The sequence below is a fragment of the Panthera tigris genome, chromosome A3 (genome assembly GCF_018350195.1).
Source record: "Panthera tigris isolate Pti1 chromosome A3, P.tigris_Pti1_mat1.1, whole genome shotgun sequence".
NCBI classification, from domain to species: domain Eukaryota; kingdom Metazoa; phylum Chordata; class Mammalia; order Carnivora; family Felidae; genus Panthera; species Panthera tigris.
Window position 1 is genome coordinate 116399326 of NC_056662.1, and position 12281 is coordinate 116411606.

The window sequence follows — 12281 nt, forward strand, 5'->3', positions numbered from 1 at the left end:
TGACATTGCAAACGAGGGATTTTCTACCCCATCATTCCACAAGGCTAGTAGTTGCTCAAGTGTCCCTGGATGAAATACGTTAAAGTGGGCTCTGGAAAGGTCAGCAATACTATTTCAACGTGGGTACCGCTCTCTGCCTTCTGTGTAGTACATCCACACATCTTACATCTTTATTCACTCTATGCATACCATTTTATCTCAGTGCTTTTTTTGTCCAGACCTCCGTTATATTAATCATCCTGCCTTGTGATTGTTTATGCATTTGTCTCCTACACTCGACTGTAAGCTTCTACAGGGTAGACCCACCAAGTGTCTGGCACGTAGAAGAGACAGAGAAAGACGGAAGTTCAGAAAGGTTGGTTGCCCAGCTGTTCTTTCCACATAATTTCACCTCTAGAAAGGCAGGAGGGAGAGTAGCCACGAAAAAGATACTCTGGCAAGCCAGAGTTTTTGGCCTGTTCTAAGAAAGTGGTCAGATCAAAGGTCTCTACTCATTCCTCAGGTGTTAGTCCAGAAACCCAGGCAAGGTGCTGTCCTGAGGTCAAGGCAGTGCTTCTTCCACTCACCTATCACTAATACTAGCCAACATTAAGATTTCTGTATGTACTCTGGCACTGTTTTAAGAGTTCTACATTATCTTATTTAATCCTTAAACCAGCCCTATGAGGTAAGAACTATTATTATCTCTACTTTGCAGATGGCATTAATTGAGGTACAGAATGATTAATTATGTTGGCCCAAATCACACAAGTAACTAGCATATCTGGGATTCAAACCCAGGAATCTAGTGCCAGTGTCTGCATTCTTAGCAATTGTGAAATGTTATCACAGTACATGTTAAGCTGAGACTTAAATATGCATGTGCTATCTCACAAACTTGGAAAGTAGAAACCAATCGAGTAGAAACTCGATTGTCCAATCGAGTGCTTTATAATGGCCCAGATGACTGACAGAGCTAGGATTTCCTAGTGCCTTTTTCCCCCCTAGCTTTTTCTCCATTTCAGGATTTAGCTTGTATATCGACAGTGGGCATAGAACAGGTGACAAGCAATAATGGTGATCCTGAATAGTTTTCACAGGCTCATTGCCAGTTCATGTTGGGGCTTTTAGGGTGAAGAAATGGCTCTTCATCACACTCTTGTTCTGTTAAAGAACATTTATTTATACCCTGTTTTATTCCAAAAGAAGGGATTTAAGGTAGCTTATGAAAATACATGCAGTAGGATAAATTAAAAGTAAGTAAAGAGAAAAATAGGACCAAAAAAAAAAAAAAGTGGGAAAGATAAGATAAAGCCAGCAGTTTTGTATGCAAAATGCATGGTGCAAGATACTATTGGTTTGCTAGGATAGGCCACAAATATGATTCTCAGCTTTTTAGCAACCAGGGAAAAGATCAGTTGCAAGTGGAGTAGGTGTTCTAGCTGAGGTGGAACTAGGACTCAAATACACCAGCTGTGGTTTTGGATGCCACTTCCCCACATCTCTCCCATGAAACTCTTTGAGAATAACAGAATGCTTGGGAACAATTAAGTAAGTGACTGCTTATCTTCCAACGTTCATGGGACCCGTGAATCCCATGAAGCTTTGAACCCTGTCCACAATTAGGGTTTAAATACATGCAGACATGTTTAATAGACAAGGGACACCCAAAGGAAACTGTATTGCACAGGGAGAAAGTAAGCTTCTATAGAGAAATCACCACAAGTGGGGCAGCGAGAGGCCAGTCTCAACAGAGTTGTGGGAGTCAGAAGGGATTGGAAAGTGATCCTGAGTACTGCCTGCAGATATCCCCTTCTCTAGGTTTTCTAGTGCTTTGGAATCCTGGGAAAGAAAAGGCCATTATAAAAATGAAAGAGCTGTATATCACTAGGGGCCCAGTCAACTTTTCTGTGGAATCTCCTTCCAAAAAAATTACATAAGAATTCAGATTCAGAATTCCTCAGATTTTGAAGTTTAACTGGTACATATACTACATATTATTTAGCACCCCAGAAGCTCACTCACAGGCAGCTCACTATAATCTGAAACATTGTATTTTTTTTAAAAGAAAATCATATGAATATTCACATCACGTAAGATAAATAAGATGACATTATGCTTCATATCAGTACAGGTTAGATTTGCCATTAAAGTAGTCCCCTCTTTTGTCCCCGGAATAAAATGTATTTATTGAAGGAAATTTTGAAAACAGAGATAAAATATAAAAATCATCTATGATTTCACCAGCTATAGATAACATCTTTCCTATCATGTACCTGACTATATCCTATTTTATGAAATTGGGATCATGCTTCACTTCCATTATATCCTACTTTGTTAAATGAGTTTCATATTTACCTGAAACTCAGCTTGCAAAGTTTATTTGAACTTTAAAATGTGTATAAGAGATTGAGGACAGAAGAAGAGGTAGGAGGGGGAGACCTGGAGGCTGCTGGAGACAATCCTACAGACAGTAACAGCAGAGGCAGTTGGAACCACCATGAGGTTCAGAGGTAGGTGAGGACCAAATAGAGAGAAGCCCCGCGTGGCAGATATGGGCACTGAGGAGACTCGAGGTCTGTCCTGTTGGTGGAGTAGGGGTCATCAGTTAGGGAAGTCAGCAGCTCAGAAGCAAGACACGAGGAGGCTGCCAAGGGTGTAACAGACGTTCGTTGGGCCAGGCACTGTGGGGGGATAGCAGCCCTGTAGAGAACCCACACCTGGAGACCAGAAAACTTCAGAGCAGAGGACTGGCCGATAGTGGTCCTGGCTGCCTATAGGGAATTGCCTCTCAGTCTTTCTGAACATGAGGCAAGACTCAGGAAAGGGACCATGGTGAGGTCCTGCTTCTTGTTAGACCAGGATTGTTAATCTCACAGACCAAAGGGCAAACTATTAGCTGGGATTCCCAACCCAGTGGGGGCTTTAGATAATGGTGTGCTGTAGCTGTCTTACGCTGCTGGCTCATGAGAGTCAGTTGTTAAACTTTCAGAAATTCTGCAAGCCAGTTGTTAAACAGAGCCATGATTTAAAAATTAAATTATATAGACTTACAAATGAATAAATTATACTAGAAACAAAGGTAACGATTACTCAAAACTCATCATGTCCTGTTTATTTCGCTGCATTTTACTATTATGTATATTCTAGAGGTTGTTTACATCTACTGTATCTATATGGTGGAAACACCATACAATGATAAGCTACTATGCATCTCTTTTCCAACTCCATGTTCAGTGACATCACACTGGCCATCACAGAAATATTTACAGCAAGGAAATTAACAAATGCTATGAATCTGTAGGGTTTTTTTCCCCCTGCCATATTGCTGGTTGTTAAACCTTTACCAGTACACCACTGAGCTTAGGGAGACGTTTGGGTTACACGTGCCAATATCCTTGGGTAATTCCAGAAATGTCTGTGGAGGGGACTTGGACTTCCTGATATCAAGGGACGTGGGGAATCATAATTTGGGGTATTAATAACATCATGATACATGTATTATCTGTTTCTTCCAAACAGAAAATGCCTGGGGTCCATCAGTGCCCATTAGATAAAGACAGACCAGTGCTCAGAGGACCCCAACCATCACTATGCTGAGATGTCCCTGTGGCTTGTTCTCAAACAAGGCACTTTGGAACATAGTGAACAGAAGCCTCATTACTCCTTTTAGTAAACACAGCATAGACTTTAAAAAAAGATGTTTTATATACTATTCAATATTGGCCAATAGCCAATAAGATGTGAAATTAAGTAGGTTTAGGTGGCAAAATGTGGAGGCTATGGTAGTGATGTACAACTCTTTGTGCCCTGACTAATCCAAAATAGCTTCTACATGAATGAATCGGCATTCATTGGTCTGTCCTTCCATAAATGTAATTCCTCTTAATCAAGTCTTTAATAAGTCTACAGTGGCAGCAAGTTCTAAATTTTACTAGATACAGCTTGAGGGCAGCCATCTGTATATCAAATGCTATAGGCTTTTGTGGTCAGCTCAATTCAAGGGTATTGAGAAACCACACAAGGACACAGAAGCTGCCCCTTGCAATCCACGGCCAGGCTGAGGTGGTACACCAGGTCAGAGCCAAGACTGTTTTTTGAGATTTAGTTTTGGTTTCATTTCAATACACATATGAGAGAATAACCAAGTGCCAAAGTTACCAGCTAAGTCATAAGGCATGTCCTCAGGAATTTTAGCCCCCCAAATTATAAAGCCAGATACAACCAAATGCCTCTTCCCCTGCCCTTGGCCAGTAACTGCCCCACCTCCCAATTCTGACCACCTAACACACACATACAAACTCTCAGTGGAGCATTGTCTTTTAGGAGAAATTTCTGGTAGAACCTTCATGGTAAAATGATTGAAAATAAATGCCTAGTAATTTATTACTATTATTATTGTTAGTATTAGTATTAATAATAATAAATGCTATATAGAACTGTTAACTATAAGGCAGTGACAGTTGGATGGGCAGATACCACAAAGGATGATGATTTAATTTTTTAAGGGTTGATCCTGTGGTCCTTATTTTTCTTGTAATTAGATTACAGGGCCAGCTGTCTATTTAGGTCACTCCTAGTTTGTTACAATAAAACCATGTCATCTGCATATATGAAATTGTTTCTCTTTAGGTGCGCTCCCATCCTGCTCATTGAAACAATATATGAGGAAATAACTAAATGTGTCTGTCGGTGAAGGAGAATATACAACATGTGAAAATTTGTTTCCAAATAAAACAATTTAAATGTTTTATTTCTAATGATGGCTGCTCTCCTCATACAGCAAATCCAAATTATGTATGAGTCACCTTTTCAGTTGGAGAAGGTTTACTTCTGAATGATTTCACAAGTCTGTGTCAGTTGGTTTTGGTAAATAAAACAAAGCATTATTAAGCTTTCTACTGTAGTTACAAAATGAGTAGCTCTCTCCTAAGACTGTTAAAATTAATGGCATGTGTCTCCTAAAACTAAACCCAAATGTGTCTCTGAGCTGTGAAAAATATTTATTGATGCAGCACTGATAGGTCCTTTTATGCAGGAAACACTGGTTAAATAGAATATTTATGAATTCTTATTCAAATCTTGACTGAAACCAAATCCAGTCTATTACAAATACTGTAAATACTTAATTAAAATGTCATAATGGTACTTGTTATTTAAAGAAATCTTACAGTGAATGGACCCTGAAAGCAAAGTGAATAATGAACGAATTAAGTATTTATGAAACATTTAGTATATTTGATTTTGTGCTGAAGACGTGATCTTCCCAACTTTGAAATGGTTTACTGACAAGTGGGGGGAATGACCACCAAATGATTTGGACGTTGGCTTGGAGGTGGAGACCAAAGTAGCTGAATAACCTGGGACAAATCTCTCTCGCGCTGAACCGTGGCTTTATTACCTACAAAATTAGTTCATTAATAAATGATCTGCAAAACTTTCTTCCAGCTCTAACGAGTCTTTGATTCTAGGACACAAAAATGAAACCCAAAATGTAACACAATATTGTACAGGCCGTCCCCAACGTAGGAACTGGATCAACTCCAAAAGGTCAATTGTTTGGAACACAGAATATATTTTCCCACAGAGACTGTGGTACAAATGGTGGTTAAATTCCCAGATCAGTCTGCAAAATCAATTTAATCCTTAATGTAACCGTAGGAAAGTATCCATGGTAATACGGACTCTAACCACCAATTATAACAAAGTTTATGGGGAAGAGCCATTGAGGATTCTAATTTGGCATGGCAGAAAACATCTATCTGTGTTTTCCACTCCCCTGTGCAATAGGCATGAAGACAGTTTGAGTTGTAATTCACAGGCAGACCTAGGCCCTAAATGTGGGACTGGCAGCATGGAGAGTGAAGGAGGCTGGGACACCTCTGATCCCATAAGCAGGGGGGACACTGAGGACTGTTCATGGAGTCTGGGGGTTTGGTTGCCAGGAAGGAGTTGGCTCCAAACAAAAGGATAGGGAATGAAAGGGCAGAAGGGAAAAAGGGAGTGAACATACGTGCTGGGAACTTTTAAAAAAAGATACTATTACTTTTGATCTCGCTCACTTTGTGGTTGAGGAAGTTGAGATCTGGGAAGGTTAGATTGCATTGTCTTAATAACAAAACTAAAACTTGAATCTGGAACTTACAGTTCTTAGCCTGGTGAGCTACCTATCTCTCCCTGCCTCCCTTCCTTTCTTTCTTTCCCTCCCTCCTTTCTCTCTCGCTCTTATTTTCACTTGGAAGCAGTTGCATTGTGCAGGGACCTACTCTTTTCATCCCTGCTTTCCTGTGCATGAATCACCTAGAACCCTGTATCTCCACACCAATTCTCATTTTAGTTTTCATTCTCTCATCTTCCAGGGCAGCCTGGTCAAGAATAAGTACAGCAGTTTTCTGTTTTCTGCCCCAATGTGTTTTAAACAGCGCCACCAGCTCAAAGAATGACTTTCTAGTTGCTAAAAAGAAAAAGGGTTGCTCTGACCCCTTATATTCCAGTCCAGAGAATGTGATTGAGTAAGCCTAAATCCTAAATTCTGGTAACATTAGGATACTTCTAATAGTGATGCTTCTGTTAAGACAGAACCCATACTGGCTGGGAGAGCCAGGATCCCAATGCCCAGGAGACAGGCATGGCTCCTTTGTCAGAAAGAAGGCTTTTGGATGCGGTGTCTAAGTGTACCTAGTGCTGGGAATTTTTACTGGCATTATATTTGAGCCCCCTGAAAATCCTGTGAAGTAAGTATTTTCTGTGACAGATGTGGGGATGAAGATTCAGAGGCTTGGAATACCCAGCCGGTGAGATGTAAAGGTCAGAGCTAGTTACCGACCAGCTCTGGGACACTGTTGTGGGAGAAGTAGGAAGACGTGAATGAAGGGATGGGCTGGGTCGGTGACCTAGATCCGCTGTGATAGCAGGGCCCATTAGCTCGCAGCAGGCTAGGAGTGAGCAGAAGGTGGGTGATTTCACTGTGGGTGGGAGTCTTCAGGGACGAAAAGGAAGGAGGGGTCATTCTCAGCCAGAGCCAGGGGAAGGTTGGAATGCCTGCTTCACACACCTGAGAGGGCTCCCATGAGCAACACTGACATGTCCATATTCTTTTGCCAGGCCTGAAGGCTAGGGCTCAGGAGTGTGGTCCAGATCCCAAGCCTTTTAGAATTCCAAAGAGGGAGAGGGCAATGAGGTCAGGGAAGGCCTTTACAGAGGTGATGCAATCGAGGGACGTTAACAGACGGGAAGCATTATGGGGTTTAGTTCAGCCCCCTTCCAATAAAGTGGCTGTGTTCTTGGTGTCAGGATCATCTGGGCAGCTTTTTCAAAACACCACTGTGTGATTCCTCTCCTCCGACCAAGGAAGTCCAATTTAATCCTCAGGATTGGGAGTGGAGGGGTACATATTTTGAAACAATGCCCTGGGGAATTCTGATAGGGTCCCATGCATCCCTCATCCACTTTTCATTGGTATGGAGTCAAAAAATAAAACATAACCCAAGAGACTGACTCAGGTAGAAGAGCCAGTGGAGGGCTCATTTCTGGTGAAGTTTGCAAAAGTGTGGGGAGACTGGTGGCAAGGGTTGCAGCAAGGTGGCAGTCGGAAACAGCATGGGGTAATTAAGATGGGCCATCAAGAAGGAGCTGGAATGCTGGGCTGGAGACTTTAAACCTGAAACTGTTTGAAAAAGGAAACTATTTATGTATTCACCTGTTCAATAAATATCTATTGAGCACCTACTGTGTGCCAGGCACTGTGTTATGTGCTGGCTGTAGAGCAGAGAACAAAAAGTCCTTTCCTTATCAAGCTTAGATTCTGGTAGGGGTAGTATAGAGTGATCAGTCAATCCTAGTTTGCCTGGGAGTTTCTGGATTTCAGCACCAAAAGTCCCTCGGCCCAGGAATCCCCTAGGCAAACCAAGATAGTTGGTTCCTTAGGAGATGGAGTGTGTGTGTGTTGGGGCGGGGGTTGGGGGTGGGCGTTGCTAAGGGTCATGATGAAAAATAAAGCAGGGTAAGAGGGATAAAGAAGAATGTTACTTTAGAGAGGGCAGTCAGGGAGGATTTCTCTGCAGCAATTTGAATAAAATGAGAGAGAGAGAACTGTGTACATATCTCATGGTGGGTTGCAGAGGGGTGACTATTTCTAGCTGATAGAAGCACCACCTAAGGGCCCTGTGGTGGAAACATGATGGGCATAGATGGGGAACAGCAAGTTGGTGGAGTGGTTGAGAAGAAGGGACAGAGCAGAGAAGGGCCAGATAGAGCGAGCCACATTGAGGACCCAGGATCATATTCCAAATGTGATGGGAGCCACTGGAGGGTTGAAAACAGAGGCATGACCTAATTAGTCAGAAGGTGGGGGAATAAGAGTGGAAGCAGGAGGAGCATTTAGGGAGCAATTTCATTCAGAAGTCTTGAAGAGTTTCCTCTCAAAATGTTTGGTCAGAGAAAGAGCAGGATACAGTGCCATTCAGCCATACTGCTATCAGACCAGGCTGGGCAGGATTGGGCTGACCCAGGCTACACTGCAGTGATGGCACCAGGTATGAAGAGGAGGAAGCATCTAGAGTTGTTTTGGAGATGGACTTGGCAGAAGTTGGTGGGGCAAGATTTACAAGGGAGATTAAGGAGATTCCTTTGAAGGAATCAAAGATGATTCCTAGCTAATCTTTCCCAGGCTAGTGTTCCAGGTTTGAATTTCTCCCTCGGGTTGTCCAGATCTAAACTTCATGGAAAAGAATGTGGTATACTCTTTTCTACTAGAATGAGGAAGGTTCCATGATACTGTAGCAAGAGCAGGAACTTGGGATCATACAGACCAAGGCTCACACCCCAGCTCCACCACAGACAAGCCACATCTAAGGCAGCTCATCGAAGTTCTGGGGACCTCAGTGTATCTGCTGGTAAAATGGGAATAATGATGCCTGCTGGCAGGGTTGGAAGCACTGAATGAGGTCACACCCATGAAGAACCTAGTTCAGGACATGGCGAGCCCTCAATCTGGGTTCATCCTCTCCCCCTGGTTGCACCCTTGGAGTTCAGTATGTATGCCTACACACTTTCAGAAGAGATCAGTATCTAATATGCCATTCCATGCTCTTTGCTCCCTTCCCTCTCCCCAGCCCACTTATTCCATAAACACATTTCTGCTTAGTGGCAGGGCCCAGCCGGTCATCACTTGGTCCCTCTTCTTCATCCTCACTGACACTGCCTCTGTGCAAATCCGCCTTTCCTTTCCCTTGGGCGGCTGCAGAAACCTCCCTGGTCTCACCCTCCCACTCCCACTCTCTCATCCTTCAGGCCCTGCACATCACCTGCAGGGTAAAATCTAAACAGTGAGCAGCCCCTTGCACAGTCCACTTGCCTCTGCCCACTTTCCCATATTCTGACCTCCCTGATCTCCCCCCCACCACCTTTGGTCTGCCCTCCATCCTCCACCCCCGCCAAGTGCACAGCTTCATTCTTAGTGCTCTTGTGGTACTTTGCACCTACTGCCACTTATCTCTCCGTTATTTCTGTACAAAAGGGCTATGATATTTTGTGCAGGGGTTCAGAGTTCTTGCTCTGCAGCTACCCACTCTCCATTTCAACCCCAGCCCTGTTACTTACCAGCTGAGCCTAATGAGTAGGGATTAATTTAAAAGACAATGATATTTCTCTATACTGGAATAGTCGAGCAAGTTATTTCATCATTGTGCTTCAAGAATAATAACAATACCCACCTCACAGGTTGTTGTGAATAGTAAGAGTTAATACAGCTAAAGCACTTAAATAGTACCTCCTACATTGTAAGCCCTTAAGACACATTGCCTGTAATTATTACATCTATCTTCCTGAGCTTGAGTTTCATGAAGGATGACACTGGATGTAATTCTCTTCTTAAAAATTCTTCTATCTCCTCCTAATAGTCACTCAGATGTTTGTTGAACAAAGACATAAGCAAATCTTCTTTGAAAGACTTTGTTCCCCCTCTGTACTGAGCTCTTTTTTGACTGCAACATTTGGGCTATGTCCAAACCTTTGTTAATAAAAAATGCTGTTATTAATATTTTTGTAAACTTTTTATCTTCATTTCTGTTACTTCCTTGTAATATATTTCCCAAAGTGGAATTATCTGTTAACGAAAGGAACAATTCCATAGCTCGTATACATATTTACAGAATGTTCTTCAGGAAGACTTGTGCGTTAACAACTTAAACAGGCAACTGGTGAGATTATGGTTTTATTTTTGTGTAGCAGAACATTATGCAGTCACTAAATACCATATTTCTCCACAACAGCCTTGCTGGGCTTTTATCGTGTCCATTTGGTTTTGCTAGTTGAATAGGTGGGTAGTGATACATTAATGTCATTTTAATTTGCATTTTTAATGAGCCTCGCCACTTTTGCAGATGGTGATTTACTACATTTATTATAAAATGTGCAAACGTTTGATTCATTCCCCTAGATTGCTTATGGAATATAATTAGATACTGGTCATACATATTTGAATCTATATATTTGTATCAATTACTATCAATATATTTTGGACGGGAAGATCCTATTTTTTATATTTAGCATAGGTATTAAATATATATTTTATGGGGCGCCTGGGTGGCTCAGTCGGTTAGACATCTGACTTCGGCTCAGGTCATGATCTCCCAGTTTCAGGTCATGATCTTCCGGTTTGTGAGTTCAAGCCCCGCGCTGGGCTCTGTGCTGACAGCTCAGAGCCTGGAGCCTGCTTCGGACTCTGTGTCTCCCTCTCTTTCTTTGTCCTTCCCCACTCTCTCTCTCTCTCTCAAAAGTAAATAAATAACCTTAAAAAATAACTATATATTTTATGTTCTGCTGTATTTTGTTTGTTTAACTTCATCTATTTTGTCGCTATCAATGGCATCCATTAAGTAAAACAGTAGAATGTTAGGGCTTGGAGGAACTTTACTGTCATGATTCTTTTGATGTCATGAATCTTTTGATGGATGAGGATTTGGAGGGTCCCAGAATCTGACTTAATTAATGCCACAAAATTGTCATTTTTTAGTAGCTGAAACCAAATTCTCCTGTAGTTGGGGTGAATAGAATGTTTTCTGTTTTTTTTTTGTTTTTTTTTGTTTTGTTTTTGTTTTGTTTTTGTTTTTTTTAAATCCCAGATACTCCTGTATAGGATGGGATTTGCTTGGGCCATGAGACATGTATATGTAATGTTAAACTGCTCAGAGCATGAGCACTGTTTGTTTAACACCTTCTGTCATCTATGTATTATACTCTGAATGTGTGTGTACGTCTGTGTTGATGGATGAGTGGTAAGAAGAAAAGCAAAAGACAGAGAAAGAGAGAGAAACTTTCACTCCTCTCCTCAAAAGTCCTTCTTTTTTTTTTAATGTTGATTTATCTATTTTGAGAGAGAAAGAAAGAGAGGGAGAGCATGAGCAGGGGAGGGGTAGAGAGAGAGAGAAGGAGAGACAGAATCCCAAGCAGGCTTCACACTGTCAGCACAGAGCCAGATGCGGGGCTCCAACACATGAACCATGAGATCATGACCTGAGCCGAAACCAAGAGTCGGATACTTAACCAACTGAGCCACCCAGGCGCCCCTCAAAAGTCCTTCTAAATAGCAGCCCATTTGCTCTGCTATGTATCTACAATGATAATTATCATAAGGCTTCTCATACAGTGAAAAATTAGAAATAACTTAAATGCCTAATGATTAGGAGTTAGTTTTATGGTGCTTCCATAGAGTGGAACACTACGAAGCATTATAAATCACACTGTAAAAGAATATTTAATGACATACTTAGATATACATAATCTATTGGTAAAATTTTGAAAAGTGAACAATAATTTTAAAAGGTCTAAATAGAGTGTTATAGCATGCTCATGAATTGGAAAACTCAGTATTAAAATATCAGTCTTTTCCAAATTAACCTATAGATCTAATGGATTCCTAATGAAAATCTCAACTACTTTTTTCTTGGGAGTGGGGAGGTGGTGGTCAAAGTTGACAAGCTGTCCCTAAAATGTATATGGAAATGAAAAGAATTCAAAATAGATAAGAAAATCTTGAAGAGAAAGAACAAATTTGGTGGGTTTTACTCTCAGATTGAAAGATGCAATATAAAATTACAGTCATTAAGATAATGTGGTATTGGTGTGAGAATAGACAAACTAGTAGAAGAGAGTACAGAGCCCAGGAACAGACTTACATGTATATGGTGGGGGGAGAATGGTCTTTTCAATAAATGATTCTGGAGCAATTGGATATTTTAATTGGAAAAAAATGAGCTTTGACTTCTACTTCACACTATACACAAAGAGTTAACTGGAGATGG